The 23,180-nt window shown below is 39.3% G+C and overlaps 1 pseudogene; it reads left to right on the top strand.

Moving 5' to 3' along the window:
- LOC140200519 (organic cation/carnitine transporter 2-like) overlaps positions 1-23,180 on the top strand; it is a 70,301-nt pseudogene that overhangs the window by 7,649 nt on the left and 39,472 nt on the right.

Here is a 23,180-nt window from a genome sequence, read left to right as displayed (position 1 = left end):
CCAGGAATGACCAGACACAGCCACTTACCACAGAAGCATGGTAAGAGGTCTGTACTGCAACTGAGACTGAAACAGCATAGGTTCAAATTCCCTATCCGCACTGTACTATTAGTTAATGCCAGGCTGCTAAGAACAAAGTTGATGAATTAAGGGCAAAACTGACCTCCCTAAAAGAACTGAGGAACTGCTTTGTGCTCTGTTTTACAGAAACATGGCTTATACCTCTTCACAACAGCCTTGATACAGGATGCCCTGAAGGTCTCTTCCTTTTCAGCGCAGCTAGCACCTTCAACCAGTCCAACCAAGAATGTGTTCCAAAATACTACCAGTATGTCTCCTGTCTCACCTGGGGACCAGACACCTTTGACTAAAGTGCCTACCCAGACAACCCACACCTACACTTTGGAAAAGCAGACCTCCAGGCTGTGCTCTTTCTCTCTGCATACAAACTGAAGCTGAAACAGGATCCAGTACAGAAAGTCATTCAGTGCTGGTCTAAAGAAACAGACGATCTTCCACATAACTCTTCTGAGTCAGTAGGCTGGTCCATATTTAAAGAGTCAACAAGCAGCTTAGGTATGTATACCACAAACATGGGAAATTCTGCAGATGCTGGAAGTCCAAAGCAACACACACAAAATACAGGAGGAATGCAGCAGGCCAGGCTACATCTATGGATGTAAACAACCGATATTTCAGGTCAAAACCTTTCATCATGACTGATGAAGGGTCTCCGCCCAAACCATCGACTGTTTACTCTTTTGCATAGATGCTACCTGACCTGGTGAGTTCCTACAGCAGTTGGTGTGTGTTGCTTTAGATGTGTATATCACCATTGCCATGGACTTTTATCAGCAAGTGTGTTGAGGGCTACGTACCAAGGAGGAAAATCCATGTGTTTCCAAATCAGAAACCATGGATGAACTGGGAAATTCACTCCAACTGAAGACTAGCACTGCAGTATTCAAATCAGGCAGCCCTGACTTGTATTAGCCGCTGTAAAGCTATCAGGGATGGCAAGAGATAATGCCACCCCAAAATTGAGTACCCCCTCTTGCCAGGGTGCTCTCAACACAGCTTCTATCCTGCTGTTAAATAATCAACATTCAAGATTCAAGATTATATATATAAGAACAAACCTATTAAACACAATGTACAAATAAGTGTGGAGAGTGGCTATATATAAATAAGATTAGCTTATATACAGTACAGTACAGTACATTGACTGATTGCATGTACGTAAGGTGACACTGACAGGAAATGATGAAGTGACAAAGTGACTCTTGGCAAGAGGAGCTCTTCTAGATTGCAGCAGGACATGACTGTATCAGTGTAGGTATGAGGTGTGGAGTGTAAGCATAAAGTGGCAGTACATGGGGGCTGGGGGCAAAGTGTGTTGAAGGGTTATGGAGGGGAATGGCTGATGTCGATATATTGGTGGTGGGTTACTGTATGGAGGTGTTGGTCAGCCTGAGGGCTTGGGGATGTAAATGTTTTTGAGTCTAGTGGTTGTGGTGTGCATGCTGTATAACCTCTTCCCTGACTGAAGTGGGACAAACAAGCAGGGTAATGTTGGCCTTTTTCTGGCATCTTTCTGTATATGTGCCCTTGATGGCAGGTAGGCTGGCGTACATTGTAGAGCTGTCACGTCTGCCGCAATGCAGTTTCCGTACCACACAGTAATGCAGCATTTCAGGAAGCGCTATTAAGAATATTGAATCGTTTCTAAGTATGATGAGATGGGCTCTTGACCTCACAATCCACCTCGTTTTGACCTTTCACCTTATTGTCTACCTGCACTATACTTTCTCTGTAACTGCAACACTTCATTCTGCACTGTTATTGTTTTACCTTGTACTACCTCAATACACTGTTGTAATTAATTGATCTGTATGAACAGTATTACGCAAGATACATTTTTTATTATACTTTGGTACATGTGATAATTATAAACCAAATTGCCAATTTACCAGCCTTGAATATATGCAACTAAACATTCTCAACATGGTAAGGAAGTGATTTCCAAAGAATCACCATCTTGGAAGAAATTGTTTCTGTATATCTATCCTCATTGACAATTGCCTTATATTTAGACTATCTCTCAAGTTCTAGACCTCCCCAGCCAGCGGAAACAACCTCTCATAATCCTAGAATCTTGGATACTTAAATCCCAATGCAATATGAACAATGAGATAAACACATTTAATTATTTCTGGTTATGCATATTATTGAACTAGAATTATTCATAACACTGTCAAAAGAAAAGCAATGTAATTTTACAGCTATTCCATATTCTTCAAAGGTGCCATAGAATGTTTCATATCTGTCAAAGAAAACAGCTGGATTCACAAGTTTATCAATTCATGCAAAACATATCATGACATGGCAGTTTTAACTTGTCATGGGACATTGCTCACAGTATAACACTGACGAAGTTCCAAACACTGTAACTTTATAACCTCGGAGGCCACGTTACAGGCAAAGATAGTTGTGGCAATGGGAGTGCTTTCTCATTCTGGAAGAAAATATATAGTTCACATAACTGTATATGCTTTAGATTATTAAAAGAGATTTGAAGCTCTAGACTAATGGTTTGGACATTTGTTTGTTGCTTTTGAGACTCATCGGAGAAGTTGACTGAGCTTTGCACCTGTTTTGAAAGTCTATAGTGCATGGATTCAGATTCAATATAATGTAGCACATATTTGGACCCCTCATTTTCTTCTTGTTTCTTTTTAGTGGGACTTAGTATGTAAAGATCATTGGAAAGCCCCGTTTTCTATGTCGATGTTCTTTGCAGGCGTGCTGGTTGGTTCCATTGTTTCCGGCCAATTGTCAGACAGGTGAGTTATCTCTTTTATTTCGTTTTGCCACAAAAGTTTTTTTTTGACATTCTTGTTTGCTATTTGTAAGAGCTGCTATGTTTTTGAATTAAAGTTCAAAGTTCAAAGTAATATCTATTATTGAAGTACACATACAGCTATGTCATTATATCCAACCCTGAGATTCATTGTCATGCAGATATACTCAATAAATGCATAGAATAATAACTGTAACAGTATCAATGAATGCACACACCAACTTGGGCTTTCTACCACTGTGCAAAAAACAAAAAACTGTGCAAATACAAAAATAAGTAATTAATAAATAAATCAGCAATAAATATCAAGAACATGAGAGAAGTGTCTTTGAAAATCAGTCCATAGGTTGTGGGAACATTTCAATGTGGATTAAGTGAAACTGAATGAAGTTACCCCTTTCTTTCAAGAATCTGATGATTCAGCAGTCGTGAGTGCAAATCAAATTTGCTTAATTGAGTGTAGGCCTCTTTGTGATGATGTGAAACCATGAAATTCATTACATTATTTGATTTTAAAATATAGTTTTACATTGAAAGTAACTATTGGTCATTGATCCAATGGGAGGTTGGTCACGAGGTTACAGTTGCTCGCCATTCAGGATGGAGTAGTAAATTAGATTACACATTAGCTTTGAGGGAGAAGTCAATCAGTGGTAGTAGAGGGTTGTCTCTCTTACTGGAGGCCTGTGACTAGTGGTGTGGTGCAGGGACTGGTGCTGTGTCCTTTGTTGCTTGTCATCTTTATCAATGATCTGCATAATAATGTTGTTAAGTGGATCAATAAATTTGCAGATGACCCCCAAGATTGGGGGTGTAGTGGACAGCGAGGAAGACAAGAATGTTGATAGATCTGTTATCAAAAGTCTGTCTGTCAACATTCTTGTAAATTTTGTCTGTATTCTTTCAACCTTGTTTACACCTTTCCTTTTGAAAGAGAACCAAAACTGCACACAATACTCCAAATTAGGCCTCGCCAACGTCTTATACACTTCAATATAACATCCAATCATTTGTCTTCAACCTATAAAAGAGTGAGTAGGTTAGGACTGTAATCCTTAGAATGTAGAAGATTGAAAGGAGATTTAATGGAAGTATACAAAATGATGAATGGTATAGATAGTGTAAATTCAAGCAGATGTTCTCCACTGTGGCTGGTTGGGACTACAACCAGAGGTTATGGGTTAAGGCTGAATGGTGGAAAGTTTAAGGGGAATATGAGGGGAAACATCTTCACTCAGAGGGTCAGGACAGTGTACAATGAGCTGCCAGCACAACTGGTGCATGCAAGCTCGATTTCAACATTTAAGAGAGGTTTGGATAGGTACGTGGATGGTAGAGGTATGGGGGGCTATGGTCCCAGTAGTGCAGGTGGATGGGAGTAGGCAGTTTAAATATTTTCTGCATGAACAAAATGGGCCAAGGGGCCTGTTTCTGTGCTGTCCTTATCTATGACTCTATGAAATGTCGATAACAGTGCACTAAGCAAGCATATTCCTTTGACTTAAGGTCAAAGGAAAATGGCTGGTTTATCTGCTTCAGTTAATCATTATGTGAAAATATTATGCCAGAAAGCACTTGCTGCTGTAGATGAAACATGAGATGTTGGATTATATTTTAAGTCCAGAATGGGACTATGTGTGATCATCAGCAGACTTCCCCATTCCTGACATTATGCAAACAGAAAATCATTCATAATGACTGAATGCTGCCTTATTAAGAAATACTGCTGTATTATCCTGTGGCTATGATAAATGGCCTCTGGCTAGCCAGAGTATAATATTTGTTAGCTATAACTTCAGGCACTGTGAGCTTTGCTATCTGACACAGATGTGTTACTTTGAGCCAAGGACAGTTACTCTTTTCTGATATTCATCCAGTGCAATATTAAAAGTAGATGGATGTGTATCATCTCACCAAGCTAGCTCCACCTCTTGCACACTGATGATCTTTGAGTCCAGGGTTTTGGGAAGTCTTGATCCTAACTTCTTGGTTTCTCTTCTTATTATCTTGTTTTATTTTTTCTTTCACAGGGTATGGATAATGCTAGCATTGCTCTCAATTAATTGTCAATTCCTGATTGTCCTAAAATGAAATTGCAGTTAACCTTTGGATGTACATTGCTGTGGGTTCTATTGTGGTCAAGATCTGAAACGTTAAGAATCAACCATCTTGGTGGGTTTGGAGTCAAGTAAAGACCCAACTGTGTAAGGATGGCAGATTTCCTTTTCCAACGTACATTTGTGAATGTACAGAGGAGGAAGAGGATGCTCAGCAAAGCCATATTATCAGTGAATCAGTAATGGCTTCTTTGTGCACCTTGGCTTTGTCTGCTGCAAAAGGCAAGGTCTCCCAGTGATCACCCATTTCAATTTGACCCCATTCTGATGTCTGTCCTCTACTGCTACAATGAAACCATACTCGGGTTGAAGGAGCAAAACTTCATATTCCATCTGGGTAGCCTCCAGTCTGATGGCTTGAACATCAATTAATCTAACTTCCAATAAGTGCTACACCTCCTCTGTTTTAATGCTCCCTCTCTCATGCCTTCTCTTATCATTTTCCCATCTCCCTCCTCTGGTGCTCCCATTCTTCCATGGTCTATTGCCGCCTTCTTCAGCCTTTTATTTCTTCCATTATCACCACCCAGCTTCTTACGAAACTCTTTTCCCACCCACCCAACTTTCCCCTCTCCTACCACCTGCCAGTTTGTACTCATTCCCTCCTCCACCTTTTTTATTCAGGATTCTGCCTTCTTCCATCAGTCTTGATGAAGAGTCAACTGTTTATTCCGCTCCATAAGTGCTGCACGACTTGCTGAGTTCCTTCAGCATTTTGTATGTTTTGCTCAATAGTCAGGTTGTTTCTGCGGGGAAAGGCATGATTTTATTCTATGTATTTTACATGACTGTTGCTACAGAGAATTTCAAAGAGGAAAGAGATTAAATTACCTGAGCCCATTCTAACCCTTCCAATAGCGCTTGGCGGAAACCGGTATGTAATCAACTGGTAGATTGCTGGGAAAGAGGGAAGTTATTACAAACCAGCACTTCAGTAGTGGCAATCTTTGGGTTTCAACTAACACCAATGACGAGTGAATAACACTCAGTGGCCACTTTTTTAGTCACTTTCTGTACCTAATAAAGTGGCCATTCAGTGCACATTTGTGGTCTTCTACTGCTGTAGCCCATCTGCTTCAAGATTTGATGTGTCAGCTGTTTGGAGATGCTCTTCTGCAACCATAGTTGTAATGCATAGTTAGTTAAGTTACTGTCACCTTCCTGTCAACTTGAACCAGTCTAGCCTTTCTCCTCTGACCTCTTTCATCAACAGGGCATTTTTGCCCATAATGTGGCAGCAATTCAAAGCACGAAGGCATACGAACATAGTCAAGAGGTTGAGTGATTGCTCAGACCAACATCAGAATGGTGAAGAAATGTAATCTATGTGTCTTTGACACTGGAATGGTTATTGGGGCCAGACAGACTGGTTTGAGTATCACCAAAATTGCTGATCTCCAGGATTTTTATGCATAACCGTCTCTGGAGCTTATAGAGAGTGGTATGAAAAACAAAAAAAAAAATCCAGTGAATGGCAGTTCTGTGGGCAGAAATGCCTTGTTAGTGAGAGGTTGGAGGAAAATGGCAAGACTGGTTCAAGTTGGCATGAAGGCAACAGTAACTCATATAACCATGCATTATCACAGTAGTGTGTAGAAGAGCATTTCTGAATGCACAGTACACCAAACCCTGAAGTGGATGGGCTACAGCTGCTGAAGACCATGAACATGTACTGAGTGGCCATTTTATTAGGTACAGGAGGTACTAATAAAGTGGCCACTGAGTTTATGTTAAGCCTCCAGTCAAAGGGAAAGAGAAGAGAATATACATTCATAAGTTTTCAAGAAGTGATAAAAACTCTCGGGCAACAGTTCATCATCATCATCATCATCATGGACCATCTTGTATGATGTAGAAATCATGGTCTATCCATGACCATGATTGCTCTTGGCAAATTTTTCTACAGGAGTGGCTTGTCTTTGCTTTCTGGGCAGTGTCTTTACAAGATGGGTGACTCCAGCTGTTATAAAGAAGATGTAACTATGCTTGCCTTCATTAGTCAATGCATTGTCTTCAAGTGTCACAAAATGAAGTTACAGCTTTATAAAGCTCTGCTTCGGCCACATCAGAAACGTTGCAATAATTTCTGGTTGCCCCATTATAGGAAGGATGTGGATACTGTAGAGAAGGTTCTGAAGAGACTTCCCTGGTTGTTCTAGGATTAGAAGACGTGCTGTAAGGAAAGGTTGGAAGAAATTGATCTGTTTTCCTTGGGGCTGTGGAGGCTAAGGGGAAATTTCGTAGAAGCTATTACAATAATGAAAAATATAGATAGACTGTTCGCACTTTTTTGTCCCAGGGCCAAAATGCCTAATAGTAAAGGGCATGCATTTAAGATGAGAGGGAAACATTTCAAAGGAGGTGTGTGGGGAAAGATTCTTTACATAGAGTGGTGGGTGCCGGGAATGCACTGGTAGGGGTGGTGCCAGAGGCAAATATGACTGAGGTGTTAAAGAGACTTTCAGATAAGCACATGGAAATGTAGAAAGTAGAAGGATGTGGATGTGGGCAGACTGAAAAGATTAGTTTGATTAGACATCATTAGCTTAATTATTCAACATAATGTGTGGGTCAAAGGGCCTGTTCTCGTGCTGTTCAATGTTCCAGAAAATCTTAAATCAGAATACAGAAAACTAATTTTGGTGTGGGGAATAAATATCAGTGTGAGAATGTTTTGTTGGCAGCAAGCATACAGATTCATTTAGATTTAACAAAGGTGAGGGAAAGCACAAACGTAGATCGAAGATACAAATCTTCAATTCGAGCAAAAATACTAGATAGAGAAAGGCTGTAGCAAAAGTTGACTGGAAAAATCTCTATAAAGTTCATCGGTGATAGTGTGGGACATATCCAAGTACACTGCAGAGTTCAGGGCAAATACATTCTCAGTATAAAGAAAGCTGGAGCTTCCAATTCTACAAAGAGCCAAAGGTGGAGAAGTATTCAGGATTGGGTGAGGCAGTAATGAATGCTTAAACTCAGTATTAATGTTCTGTAATACTGCAACCCAAAATGTAGGAACTGCAAACTGTCCATGAATATATTACCAGCAAGTTGAAAAATCAATGGTGGAGGAAGGAAGCTCAGTAAATCCAACAACTAGCAGACACCAACGACACTCGAGGCTTTTTCAACGCAACTGAAGCTATTTTTGGCCCATCCGCTCACGGTCAAGCCCCTCTCAAAAGCAAAGATGGTTCAACCATTCTGAAGAGCAATGCTGACATCAATTCTAGATGGAGGGAGCACTTTGAAGATCTTCTAATTCAAACCGTCTCATTTGACAGGAATGTGATTAACAACATTCCAAAACAGCCTGTTGACGACTCCCTAAGCAAAATACCAACACTTGAAGAAATCAAGGAGGCCATCAAAACCTTGATAGATATATTCACCAAAAGCCATCTTTGAGGCATTCAGCAAGGTCGTACCAAAAATTAAGTTGGAATCTAGAGATTCACTGTGCATAAGTAAGATCCAACTTAATTTCTAGTCTATCCTTGCTGAATTCCTGGTTTTGTATGATGACTGTGTAATGCCCTGGTTGAGATTTTTACTGCTATGCTGTAGGTACTTCTTTTTAGCAGTTACGTAAAAGCAGATTAGAATGTTTTGGTTTTGGCTAAAAGCTAAGGGGCTTTAATGTTCAGCTTGGGAATGCTGTGTCACCCAATCAGGATGGTGAAATGGAGAGACGGTTCTCGAGGGAGCTGTGTGTGAGGTGAGATTTCTGATGGACAGTGTGGTTTGCGTTTTTTTTGATGGGAGCTGCTGAGAGGACGGGAGGGAAAAAGGCTGAGGATGCCCCGGGAAGGAGCATCCCTGTTGCACGAAGTGCTTTATGCAGATGAATGGCTTCAAGGGCCAGTACTCCCAATAAGAGCACCCATTTGTTCGAGATGGATTTCAAGCGGTTTGGAATATGGTTTGTGTTTTCACGTGTTCCGTGGGTCCAGCGTGTGGGTAATAAGGCAACTTCAGGATGAGCTCCAACTTTATGTGCAAGTTTGGACATAACTTGCTGAATTCCTGGTTTTGTGTGATGCCCTGGTTAAGGTTTTTACTGCTCTTTATTTTTCTCCTTTTCTTTTTCCTATTAACTGCTCAATAAAGTTGAAATTTGTAAATACACTTTCTTTATAAATTTTATGCAGTGTACAATTTGTTATTTCTTGCCGACCGACATCTGTGTATGGACAGTATTTATGCAGTATTTACTCAAATTGAGGTTTCTTTAACCAGAACATGACGACGTTCCCGTTTAGTTGAAAGCCAAATCAGACCAACCCCAGATGCCCATTTTTTATGAAAGGTGGACTTCTCACCGCTGAGTGCCGTGGCTGTTGGCAGGACTGAATAACGAGCCAGGTTTACATAAGAGCCTGGTGAGGAAGCTGCATCTGAATTAGGTGCCCATGCAGTTTTTCATTTGTTGACATGCATAAATCTTTGCTTAGATCATTTCCATGAAGTAACGTACAGAATAAATCCATATCATGTGTATTAATCAGTGGCAGAGAGTCTGTGCATTCATATCGAAATCTTCATTTGTTGTTGCTTTGCAGGTTTGGAAGAAAGCTAGTTCTATTTGGAACAATGGCTGTACAGTGTATATTCAGCATTGCTCAAGTGTTCGCTCCAAGCTGGGAAATATTCTGCCTTCTTAATTTCCTCATTGGTCTCGGACAAATATCAAACTATGTAGCTGCCTTTGTTCTTGGTATGTATCTTTACTGGCCCTTCAATATCATAGATTATTTTGTAACTGTCAGTAAAGCATTAAGTCTGGTCAGTTGACTAGAGGCTAGTAGAACACCCATACATTTTTGAAATCTTATTCTTTATCTAATTCCTTTGCTATGGAAAGAATATCTCAAAAATCTGGAAACATGTTGAGTAGCTTGAGTGCTTCAGTTGACCAGCTAATCAGATAATTTCTGAAATGCAGAAATATTCAGAACAGTAAAATATACACAAAAATTCCTGAATTTTACATTTATGTGTCTGAAAGCTTTGGCCCTATGTACAGACAACAGCTCCACATGAGCACCTGAAGAGCAGTAAACATTGAGATTGCAGGTCAAAAGTAGGAATCGTCTTGAATAGCTTTTTTAAAAAATATTTTTGCTTAGCACAGTCATGAAGAGCAGAATAGCCTCTTATTTTTTAATTCTATAATTCTATGAGATGCATTTGTTTGGCTGGAAAGAATGGTTAGGAAGGGGGAAAACACAATTCTTGTGATCTTTATTGAATCTGCTAACATCAGGAGGAAGGGAAATGGTCCTGTTGAGATTTGGGAGCTAACTTCAAAAGGAGTTCAAGTGCAGTGGTTTCCAAATGCATCTGCTAATGGAAAGGGGCAATGAGATCCAGGAGGAAGAAGCAGTTTTATTTAATTTGACATTAGACTCAATATTAGGAGAGGAGAAAATGTTATTCCTGGAACAGTTTGTTTCTCAACCATGTCAGATAAGGTGGTATAAAGAACTTTAGTTACCAATAAATGGGAGAGAGGTCAGTCAGAAACAATAGTGCATGCAAGGAAGGAAGAATTTGGTACATAAGAAAACATTAGGGATATGGGCCAAGCGTGGGCAAATAGAATTACTGTAGAAGGGCATGCAGTCCACATGTACAAGTTGGGCTGAAGTGCCTAATCCCATGTTATATTGCTCTGTGACTCCATGACTCTAAAAAGACAGAGTTCAGGTCATAAAAGATATTGAAGAATGGGAAATAAACGATGAACTTTCTAGTAATGTTTAGAAATTTCTAAGTAAACTGGTGATAGTGATATGGTAGGTGAATGAAATTCTTGTTTAATTATAAAAGGGAAGAGAAATGGAATTAAAGAACTTACCGGCCTGATTAAAATTGGTTGGGTGATAGAAGAGAGACTTTAGTGATGATGGATAAACATTCAACTCAGCAAGAGGTGATGGTGCACAATGGCAACAATGACATAGGTAGAAAGGGGAAAGAGGTCCTGCACAGTGAGTATAGGGATTTAGGAAAGAGACTGAAGAGCAGGACCTCGAAGATAATAATCCCTGCTTTACTCCTACTATTATGTGCTAGTCAAGGCAGGAATTAGATGATAGTATATGTGTAGGAGGGCAAGGTTTCAGGTTCTTGGATCATTGGAACCTCTTCTGGGGCAGGGGTAACCTGTATCAGAAGAGGCCTAGGGGAGAGCTGATAGAGGTTTATAAGAATATGAGAAGCTGAGACGGAGCAGAGAGACAGTATCTCTTTCCCAGGGTTCAAATATTCAATACCAGAGGGCATGAATTTCAAGTGAGATGTGGCCATTTCCGAGGAGTTGTGAAGGACAAGCATTTTACAGAGGGTTATGGGTGCCTGGAATGCACTACCTGGGATGGTGGTAGAAGCAGAAGATTAGTGACTTTTAAGAGATGTTTAGATAGGCACATGAGCGTGAGTATAATGTAAGGATATAGACATTGTTTTGGCAGAAGAGATTAGTTTGTTTAACCACTTGATTACTAAATTAATTGGTTTGGCACAAGATTGTGGGCTGAAGGACTTTTTTCTTGTGCTGTGCTGTTCTATGTTCTATGTACTATATTCATGATGTCTCAAAAGAAACAAATGGCATTTAATCATTCACAGTTTTATTAAATTTATAGGTATTATATTAACAAAAACATTGAAATCAACTAGCTAATTAACTTAGGTTGCCTGTGACACAAAGATTGCTGGCCCAATAAGTAGTGTAGACAAAAGCATTAAATTACAAAGAACCATGGATAATCAGAATGTGGGTTGAAGGTGGAAGATGCACTTTACTGAGACCGTCCTTTCAAATTGGTATAGACCTGAACACTCATAACTGATGATAATCAAAGAATAGAATTCTAATATATTTTGGGATCTATGTACATGGATCATTAAATGTACCACTTAAATACTGAAATTTTTTTTTGTCTGCTATATCAAATAAACGGGAAGTTTTTCTCCACAAAGCACTGAATCAAGCACGCCTAGAGTGTCAAGTAATGTTGTTGCATCCTAATTTCAGTAAATATGCAAGTAATAAGATCTCACTGGGAATTTATCAGAGTTCTAGTGATCAATTTATGAGAAGAGTTACCTAAACTAAATTTGTACAGCCTGGGAATTATCAAGATAATTTCAATGAGATTTTTATGATTTTATGAGGCAGTTTGAAACTCCTAGTACTAGCAGAAACCAAAAGCAAATAGAAATAACTCTAAAATCAGAGTTGGTCCTTTAGGAGGAAATCAAGTCCCTTTCTCACAAAATGTACAAAATATATTGGAAGTGTGAAACTTTTTCTCAAATATAGCAGATGAAAGAATAATCATTTTAAATCAGGTGATTCATTTGAAATTCATTAAATACTGTATTATTATAGTGTACAATATGGATGGATAAATTTAACTACAAATTAGTCCATGGTCTCATTAAATAATAGGTTGGAGGGACTGCTTTTCTAATGTGTCTGTGCTCCCATGTGTTTTAATTCTCTGTGGGTCCGATATTTGTTTTCATTGTACATGAGCTAAATACTGTGTGCGGAAATTAAACACAACCCACTGCATTTTAACAATCAGAAGCTATACATTCCACACTCCCACAATGAAATTAACCAGTGTTTATCCCACTGACCAACACATTCCTGGTATTCCTTTACAAAAGGAAAAAAGAACTTAAGGACATATTCATTGAATCAACTATTTTCAAATTTGTATTTTTCACTTGTGAGATAATCATTCTTCATGTATAATTGGTCAAAGTATTTAACTATTTCTATTTCACATGGTAGATAATTTTGAACTTGTTTCCTCTTATATCTCGTTAATTAATCAGAATCAGAATCACTTTATTGCCAGTATGTGAAACACACCAGAAATGCTTGTGTTTCAGCGCCAAGCACAAGCACAGCATAAGTCCTCTTCATGCATATGTTATCCTTAATATAATTTGAGGATTTTTTCCAAGTACGATTTCTATTCTAGTGCTCCTGTATTTCACAACAGAAATGCACTCATCAGTAAATAAGCTGTTGGGTAACTTCTGGATTTGCTCCATTAGTATCACCCTCCCATTCCAACTTGCACAGGTCACTGCCTGGGGTGATTGATTTGAATCTCCAAGAGGCTTCAATATTATCACCAGCTCAATTGCCAGGATGATAACCACATTAGCATTGAGGGAATAAGAGTGGCTTAACAAGAAAACATGTTTTCTTACACTTCTGTTGAACTGACTTTATTTCTTACATCCTTCACATACATGAGAAATAAAAATCTTTACATTACATCTCCATCTAAATGTGCAATGTGCAATCATAGTAACTTATAATAAATAGAACAGTCAATGTAATATAGAGTACACTCAAATCAGAGTGAGTTCATCAGTCTGATGGCCTGGTGGAAGAAGCCTGTTGGTCCTGGTTTTTATGCTGTGGTATTGCTTCCCAGATGGTAGCAGCTGGGGTAGATTCTGGTTGGGATGGCTTGGGTCCTCAATGATCCTACAGGCCCTTTTTAGACACCTGTCCTTGAAAATGTCCTGAATCATGAGAAGTTCACGACTACACATCCGCTGGGCTGTCTGCACCACTCTCTGCAGAGTCCTGCGATTAAGGGAGGTACACTAGATCTCACTGGAACCAATGAATACTTGCTGTTAAAATTTTATGACATTTTAAATGTCCTTAGCAAAACCTGTGTTAGTTTTCTACATTTTGGGTGTTGGGTACTTGAAAAGATATAATTTCCCATGGGAGACCATGAAGCCTGCTAGTGGCATAGTGGCATCAGCGCTGGACTTCGAGGCGAGAGGTCCTGAGTTCGAATCCAGCTGGCTTCCTTGTACGCTTTCCAGCCGTGCCATGCCTGGATTGAGTGTCGAACTAACAACTCGACCTCGTAAAAAAAACCTGGAGAAGGATGGTCTCCACCAGCTTTCAGATGCCCAAGACACACGGTATGATGAGCATACCAATGAAGCTTGTCATGATCGCACCTCGACAACTGGATGCTGTCCAAGTTGCATGCCATAGTAGCAGCTGTACAATAGTACATAATGTACTGGTTGGGCACAGGATTACATTCAGCCAGAGACTCATTCCACCGAGATGCAACACCTAGCGTTATAGGAAATCATTCCTGCCTGTGGCCATCAAACTTTACAACTCCTCCCTTGGAGGGTCAGACACCCTGAGCCAGTAGGCTGGTCCTGAACTTATTTTATGGTGCAACTGTAATGAAAACCAATTTCCCCCGGGATCAATAAAGTATGACTATGACTTAAGTATATACACACACACACCCCCAAGAATTTCCCTAGTTATATTTCTTTGTTTTGGGAGGACATATAACCCTTTCCCCAATCCTCATCTAATAACTTCATTGTTCTCTATAAATGAATTTGAATCATACAAACACACTGTTTCCATTCTCTTCTCCTGTGAAGAAACTCAGAACTAATTGCAAAAATAGGATTGTTGGCTTCTCCTGATCTGATTTATGGTAGTCAATCGGATGTTACAATTGACCTTTGCACTTCTGTCCAGTGCTGAGGAAATAATATTTCATAACCATACATTTGCTCACATCATGTCCACGTGCTCTATTTTAGGTATAACTGGACAATCAAGTCAACAAAATGATGGTTAAGAAGAAAATGTATACTACTGACAGAAAATGCGCAAAGTACAATATTGGCAAAGAACAAAATGTCATTGTGTTGACCTATCACCAACTGAAGTCATGAATTCTGTTGTAATTACTACTTTTTTTCTTCCAGGATCAGAAATTCTTGGAAAATCCATTCGGCTTATGTACAGCACCTTGGGAGTGTGCATTTCTTATGCTCTTGGCTACATGTTGCTGCCCTTCATTGCATACTTTCTAAGAAACTGGCGGATGCTGCTTTTGGCTCTTTCTCTCATAGGCCTGACATACATTCCTTTGTGGTGGTACGTAGGAATTTCTACCTTAACCACTTATTCTTGGTGTCTTCTGCCAGAAATTACAAACAACTTGAAATAGGCTGGGTGTCCTCTTTAGGTGAGGTTAGGGATTGCATTAATATTGGCAATGTATTAGAAAAGTCTAGTAATCTCTTGCTCGTTTGTAACATAAGTATCAAATATTTCTTGGCATCAAATGATTGCTAGCCCGTTGTATCATTTTCATGAGACCAAGCCAGTTAAATTAGGTTGGGTCTAATTAAACCTGAATTTTATTTTAATTTTTATAATGAATTACATTTTTGTTTGGTGTTCAGTTAAGAAATACACAGGGAATTAATTTAAATTTCTGCTTAATAGAATCTGCAAACAGAACTATGCAAATGACCTTTAGTGCTCAGTTGTCACGTCAATCCATATTACTGCCAGCCAAAATCCAATGACTGAGGGAGAAGGTGAAAACCAACTATCAGGGCAATTGTTAGAAAAAACTGTAAAAAATTGAGTAAATTTGAAATGACTGGGCCAGATCGAACCAGCATAGACTGGACAGGCTTCACAGTGTTTGGTATTGCTCTCCGGGAGGGTTTAAACTCGAGTGGTAGGATGACAGGAACTAGAACAGAGAAAGAGAAGGGAGAAACATGAAGAAATCATCAAAAAGAAAAGGAAGCATAAATGGAAGAGAAATCAAAAAAGACGAGAGGGAAGTAGGGCCATGACGCAAGTAAAAAATATCTAAGAGGGGTTATAATATTCCAAAGATCAAGTCTAAGGACATTGTGCCCAAATTAAAATTCCAGCTCAGAAATGGGAGCAATTACTACCAGTGAACAAAGAACTGGCAAAACATTTAAATGTTACTTTGGTTCTGACCTCACAAAGAAACCACATAAGAGTTTACTTAAAAATCTAATTTTACTTCAGGTCCAAAAATTGCAATTCATTATGCCAATATTATCTACTATCTCTTTTAATAACAAAATGCAAAGTAAACTTTGGACAGAAAATAATGGAGAATAATGATTGGATTCAGAGGAATTACAATCTCCTGATACACAACCACAAGAACAGTCAAGCTAAGCACCATTTTGTTCTGTTTCCCTCTGGAACAGGGGTTCCCAACCTTTTGGCATAAAATGGGGCTGGGCCAGAATAGGCCCTTCTGGCCCAACAAGTCTCACTGCCCAACAACCCACCTATTTAACCAAAGGACAATTTACAATGACCTATTAACCTACTAACCGGTTCATCTTTGGAATGTGGGAGGAAACCAGAGCACCTGGAGGAAACTCACATGTTCGTGGGGAGGGTGTAGAAGCCCCTTGCAGATGGTATGGGAATTGAACTCCAAACTCCTACACCCAAGCTGTAATAGTGTCATGCTAACCACCAACTGTCCATCGCTTTGCTGGTTCCATCTGGACTAGTGTCATTTATCCTAAGGATATGAATCCCTCCCTCCTACATTCATTTCTCTAAGCACATACTCATCCCATATTCTGTATCTTCTTGTTTCAACTTTTACTGTAGAGTGGTATGGGGAATAATTTTGAGATTACTAACTTTAGGTCTAACTTCTCATATACAGGTTGTGGGGCCTCAAGCAGTATACATCAATGTCAATGTCAAAGTCAATATCATTATATCAATCAATATCATTGGAATAGTAATATGCCACACCTATTACAGGTAATTCATACTTCACAGCTTTACAGTGCCTTTTATTTAGATTCAGAGCTCTTAGTTTCAGATTGAACTGCGTCAGTTTCATCTTAATGATCCATTCTGTCATGTTATGATCACCCTTTTAGTTGTTTAGTCCAGTGGTCCCCAACTACCGGGCCGTGGACCAGTACTGGGCCGCAAAGCATGTGCTACCAGGCCGCAGGGAAACAATATGATTTGGTAGTATGCTGAGTAAAGAACAAACGTCGCTTGAGAGTTTCTTTAGAAGAGGTGGTAGGGGACATAAAAGGCCTAACGATGATGATAACGCAGAGACAACTGAGGCCAAGACAACAAAAAAAAAGAAAGCTTTCTTCAACAGAAAACACGACGAGTTGTACATAAAATATGGCTTTATTGTGACCGGTAACTCGCACGCTCCAAGCCCCCAGTGTGTGATATGCAGAGACAAGCTGGCTAGTGAGGAAATGAAGCCCTCAAAACTGCTTCGGCACCTTGTCCAAGCACCCTGCACTTAAAGTCAAACCCGTTGAGTTTTTTGAGTGGAAAAAGCACGAGCAAGTGCTGAGAGCCACCACCTCCACAAAATGCTGCTGCTCTGAGAGTGTCGTGTTTAGTAGCTAGCCGTATTACTAAGGCTAAGAAACGTCTATCTGAGCAGCTTTGCGAGAGCACAGAGCACAGACGCTTCTCTTATACACTGAAGTCAGGTGGCTATCAAGGGGGAGAGCCCTGGCCAGGATTTTTGAGTTAGGAGAGCAGCTACAGAGATTTCTTTTAGGAAAAAAGTCACCACTGGCAGCACACTTCAGTGACGAGGAGTGGATAGCAAAACTCGCTTATCTGTGTGACATCTTCAACCTGCTCAATGAACTCAATTTGTCACTTCAGGGGAGAATGACAACTGTCTTCAAGTTGGCAGATAAAGTGTCTGCTTTCAAAGCCGAACTGGAACTGTGGGGATGGCGAGTGGACAGAGGCATATATGACATGTTCCCAACATTAGCTGGGATTTTGGGAGAGACTGAGGCTGCACCATCTTTCTCACAGCTGGTGTGCGATCACCTATCTTCACTGTCAACAGAGTTCGAGCGTTACTTCCCAACTGCAAATAACCAAAATGTGCCAAAGGAATGGGTCCATGACCGATTTGTGAATGTCCCCGGTGAATCATCCATGTCAGCGCGGGAAGAAGATCAACTCGAGCTTGCAAATGACGGTGGGCTGAAAAGTATGTTTGACATAACATCTCTGCGGGCATTCTGGATCAAAGTCAAGGCTGAATAGCCTGAGATAGCCACGAAAGCACTGAAAACATTGCTTCCATTTCTAACATCATATCTCTGCGAAGCGGGATTTTCTGCAATGAATACAATGAAAACTAAATTGTGGAATAGACTGGACATAAGGAACCCCCTTTGAGTATCGCTGTCTCCTATCACCCCTCGATGGCACCGTCTCGTTGCAGGAAAACAAGCCCGGGGCTCCCACTGATTCAGCGATATTGGTGTGTTGCAATGATTTTATATGTTCATACAAGAAAAATATGCGCTGTGTGTTTAATATTTAAACATTACTTAAAATGTTATGACACTATTGACTTTTAAGTGTCTTATAATTGACTTATCACTACATTCATGCAAGGAAAATTTGCACTGTGTGTTTAACGCAGCAAGCCTGCTGCATTCCACCAGCAATTTTTGTGTGTGTTGCTTGAATTTCCAGCACCTGCAGATTTCCTTGTGGCTGTGTGTTTAATATTAAATTCGTTAGGTAAACACTTTTAGAAACGAAATTGAGTGTATTAGCCACTTATAAGTGACTTATAATTGAATTATCACCTATATTCCGGTTGTGATTAACCCCACACCCCCGTTGGCCAGTCCGCAAGAATATTGTCAATGTTAAAGCAGTCCGCGGTGCAAAAAAGTTTGGGGACCCCGGCTTAGTCTGAGAAGTCATGTTCTCAAATTTGGGACTTCGATAAGGAGAAATTTTTTCACCCACAGAAAGGAAACTTGTGGAATTGACTACCATGGAGGACTGAGGAGGCAAAGTTACTGAATACTTTAAAAAAGGGAATAAGTTTCTAGATGCAAAAGTCTTTGGGACTGTGGGGAGAGCATTTCAATATGGCACTGAGGGGGATTAATCACAATGAGCATAAATATGTATTAGTTGTAAATTTAGCTCTGAAATATGTTCTGCACTGGAATTTTATGAAGTTGCAGTCACTGGGTTCATGTAGCACTATTCCTAGAACTTAGACAGGCAATAAATTAGACATGGGAACTTAGTAGCAGAGGTACACGAAAGGTCATACCTCTGGCAAAAATAGATCAGGGAATGCTTTAACAGCTGAGATAATTTCCTCTAGTTTACTATTTACATTTGGTAATTACAAATGTTCATTCAGTTCAAATGTTATTTTCTAAATTAATATAAGTTTTGCTAAATCTACAGATACAGCTTCATTTACAAAGTAGCTCAGAGATATTGAAACTTCCTATGCTCTTATAGAAGTATTATTGAACCAAAATTCTATGAAACCATAGAAGAACTACAGCACAGAAACAGGCCTTTTGGCCCTTCTTGGCTGTGCCAAACCATTTTCTGCCTAGTCCCACTGAATAGAACCCATGTTGAAACTACAAAACGGAAAGAATCTTCAATTGCATTTTATGCTACCGATTGTATTCCCTGAAATTTCAAACGATATGAACTTCTAAAATTGAATTAGTTTTCAGTTAACGGCACATATCTTCAAATAGCGTGTTTATTGAAAACATGGGATGAGAAGTAACAAATGGAAGATGAGTCAATGATTCACTGCAGTGCTGTTGTCATTTGACACCTCAGTTTAAATTGGCGGTAATTGTTAAAGTCCTTGGCAAGGCTGAGAAAAACAAGTTCTAACTCTGAATGCCAACTGACAAAGTTTTAACTTAGATGACAGAGTTTATGATTTCATTTATTCTTTATATCTCAGTAAAGAGATGGAAAATTCTGGTCAGTAAACATACAAACTGATATTTTAGACGCAAGAGTTGTTGACTGACAATTTCTTTTAATGCAGCTGTCTTTATCGTAGAGCAGAGATTCCTGCTATCCTAGTACTCTGATACTGATGCCAGTAAATTTCATGATGAGACCTCAAGGTGAGGCCTCACTAGTGCCCTATAAAGCATCAGCATCATGTCCCTGCTTTTGTATTCCAGACCTCCTGAAATGAATGCTAACATTGCATTTGCCTTCCTGAACACCAATTCAACCTGCAAATTAACCTTGTTCTGTACAAGGACTCCCAAGTCCCTTTGCATCTAAGATTTTTGGATTTTCTCCCCGTTTAGAAAATAGTGGGCACATTTATTTCTACTACCAAAGTGTATGAACATGCATTTTTTAATGTTGTATTCCATTTACCACCTTCTTTCCCATTCTTCTGATCTGTCTTCTGCAGCCCTCCTGTTTCCTCAAATCTACATGCCCCTCCACCAATCTTCGTATCATCTAAATGATTGATATACAACATAAAAAAAGTAGTCCCAACACCAACCCCTGCAGAACACTACTAGTCACTGGCAACCAAACAGAAAAGAGTGAATCAGCTATGACCAGAATATTTCCAATGGAAAATACTTTGCATTTGCATGGATAGTTGTCAAAAGGGATAGTGCACATGGAATCTTGGGTAATGTACTGACATAGCTAGAGAACTGTATGCCAGGCATAAGGCAAAGAGTATGAGTGAGGGAATCCGTTCAGCTTGTCTGGTGGAGTACTGCAGTAGTTAGAGGTTGGGCCACAGTTCTCCACAATGAAAAATATGACCTCGAGAACCAAATCTTGTATTGCCATGAACTTGCTAATTTAGGTGGGATTTTGATTACAGAGAAGAATGTAAGTAGGCTCTCGTGTAATATACGGAAACTAAATAAGTGGGAGAAAAGATGCCAGAAGGAAGGAATTACATGTGGAAAAAAATGTGTGAACATATTTCTTCGACCCATTCCAAGGCTAAAACTAGAGCAACCATCTCAGATGTGAATACCAATACCTTGAGAATCCTTTCTTAATAATCATCTGAAACTTTGGAATGTAAACAACAGCTAAACATCCTGTCACTGGATCTTTTAAAAGATCTTTAAAAAGAAAAGACAGTATATATATAAAATTCAGAAGATGGTGGCAACTCAAGTAGGAGATGTTTCTGATTAGAGTAATATACTTTTTAAAGTGAACTCCTATTTACCGTCGAATCACACGCAGCTAAGTACCTGAGCACATTAAGGGCTTTTTCACACTTCTCTAGAATTTTATTCATATGGACCTTCTATGTTAGCCTTATGTTCATCCACATGCCTAAAAACTTTACAACTGACTCCTGTTCAAGAGATTTCCCATATAAAGTGAGATAAATTGTGGGTGTAATTTTCCTATTAGAAAAACAAATAACTTGAATTTTAGCAACAAAAAATTTAACCCCCCCCCCCAACTAATGTCCCCATTCCACTACTTCATTAATAGCTGCCTGCATTCTCCCAACTATATAATTTATATTCCTACCTTTCTTGACACTGCACCATCACCAGCATTTGACAATTCGGAAATGTCAAGATTCAAGTACATTTATTATCAAATTATAAAACCTCACAGGTAGCCACAAAGCAAGAAACCTGAAGGAACACAATTGAAGGAAAAAAAGAATAGAAATAAGAATAAAAGACCAACTCTCAATGCGCAAGAGAAAAAAAATACAAATCATGCAAACAATTGAAGTAAACAACAGCAATCCGAACCAAAAATGAGTCCTCAGATCCGAACTCCAAAGCAGCCTGGTATTGGCTCAAAGCCTCACTTATGAATTCATCGTAGTAGTGGGCACAGAGCACAGCAGCCCGGGCGGTCTTCATAGCCTCAGTGCTATGGAGATGACCATCGCAGAGAACAAGCGAAATTGGCTCTTGCCCCAACTGATCTGGGCCGGCAAATAAATTGACCAAACAATGGAACAATGAAAGGCTCTGTGCCCTGAAGTGAGGAGGGAAGGTCATGGAGAGTGTGTGATATCGGTTCTCACCTCTGGTAACTGAACCAGCATTTAAGTAAATGTGATTAATCATAATATTAAAAAAGAGTGGGCTACACACACTCCCCTGTAGTGTCCCATTTTCAGTCTCATACTCCTCAGAAAATGTTCTCTACACCAACAAAAAACTGCTACTACTGAAACATTATTAACTTGGGCTTTACAAATATCAGATTCCAAAAGTAACACCAAGTCTATGGTCATTCTCCATTTCAGAAATCCTATTGGTATGCAGCTAATTTTTCACCACTTTCCACAAAATATGAAAGCTTTGCTGTAACCATTCATTCTATAATATTACCTACATGAGAATTTAGTGAAATAGGTCTATAACTAGAATGATCTGATTGATCCTTACCAGGTTTCTAAAAGCCAGAGATAAAAACCATTAATTTCCAGAAAGCAAGAAGTCACCCTTCAACCCATAGCATTAAAGAATTTCAAAACTCGTATAAGTTTCAAATCCAATAATATGTAAACCTATAACAAATATCATCTTTCCAAAGTGATGTCTGGCCAGCGCAATTAATAGCCCTTTTACTTTCAACCAATATACAGTATAGTAAATTCAACATCTAAGCAGGAACTGGAAAATTCTTTTTTCATGGCAAAGCGAGGATTGCTTGCCTAAACTGTTTGTGTATCTGGTCTTTCTTTTTTTTTAAATTTAAATTGGCTGAACTATATGTACTGATAAAAGTTTTTGCCAATAGTTCTACTTTTTTTTCCAAGTCAGTAACTGCAAACCTCTCACAAAACTAGTAATGCATCATATTTTCTAACAGCACTCATTTTCTGTATCATGCCCCAAATTTCTCCTACCTGGAACTGTTTCCCAATGCTATTACAGTGTGCTCTCCAATACATTTTCACTGCTTCTCACTACTTTTCTAACTATAGCTTGAGCTCTTTTATATTGTATGAATAATGAATAGGAGTAACACTGCCTAACTTTCCTAAAAGTTTTATTCCACTCCTTCACAACTCTTTTTCATTGATCCATCCACCAGGAAACTGACTTCTTTTACTATTTCCCAATAATTTGGGAATTCATTCCTGAGTTATTGAGCTGAGTACAGAGCACAAGGTACTCAACTCAGTCTCCTCCAAAACAAGAAAATCAGGAAATCTACTTTCACATAGATCAGGGATGGCCAACCTATGGCACATGCGGCAAAAGTGGCGCATTGCACCTCAGTGATAATAATAAAAAAGTAAGCCTACTCATGCAAAAATTATTTAACCAAAAACCAATTTGTAGAAAAACAACCTATAACAGGATTTCAAGTAGCTTAGAGCCAGAAATGGGTTTTACTGAGAATAAATGTAAAACTTAGCAATTATTCTTAGCGATTTTATTATCTCGTGCACATCTTTTGGCGAATGTTATCTTCTTTCACATTAACACACATAAAAATTGCTGGTGAATGCAGCAGGCCAGGCAGCATCGCTAGGAAG

Source organism: Mobula birostris, chromosome 7 (genome assembly GCF_030028105.1).
Source record: "Mobula birostris isolate sMobBir1 chromosome 7, sMobBir1.hap1, whole genome shotgun sequence".
Taxonomy (NCBI): domain Eukaryota; kingdom Metazoa; phylum Chordata; class Chondrichthyes; order Myliobatiformes; family Myliobatidae; genus Mobula; species Mobula birostris.
Note: the sequence above shows the minus strand (reverse complement) of the source record. Positions and strands in the feature narration are given on the sequence as shown.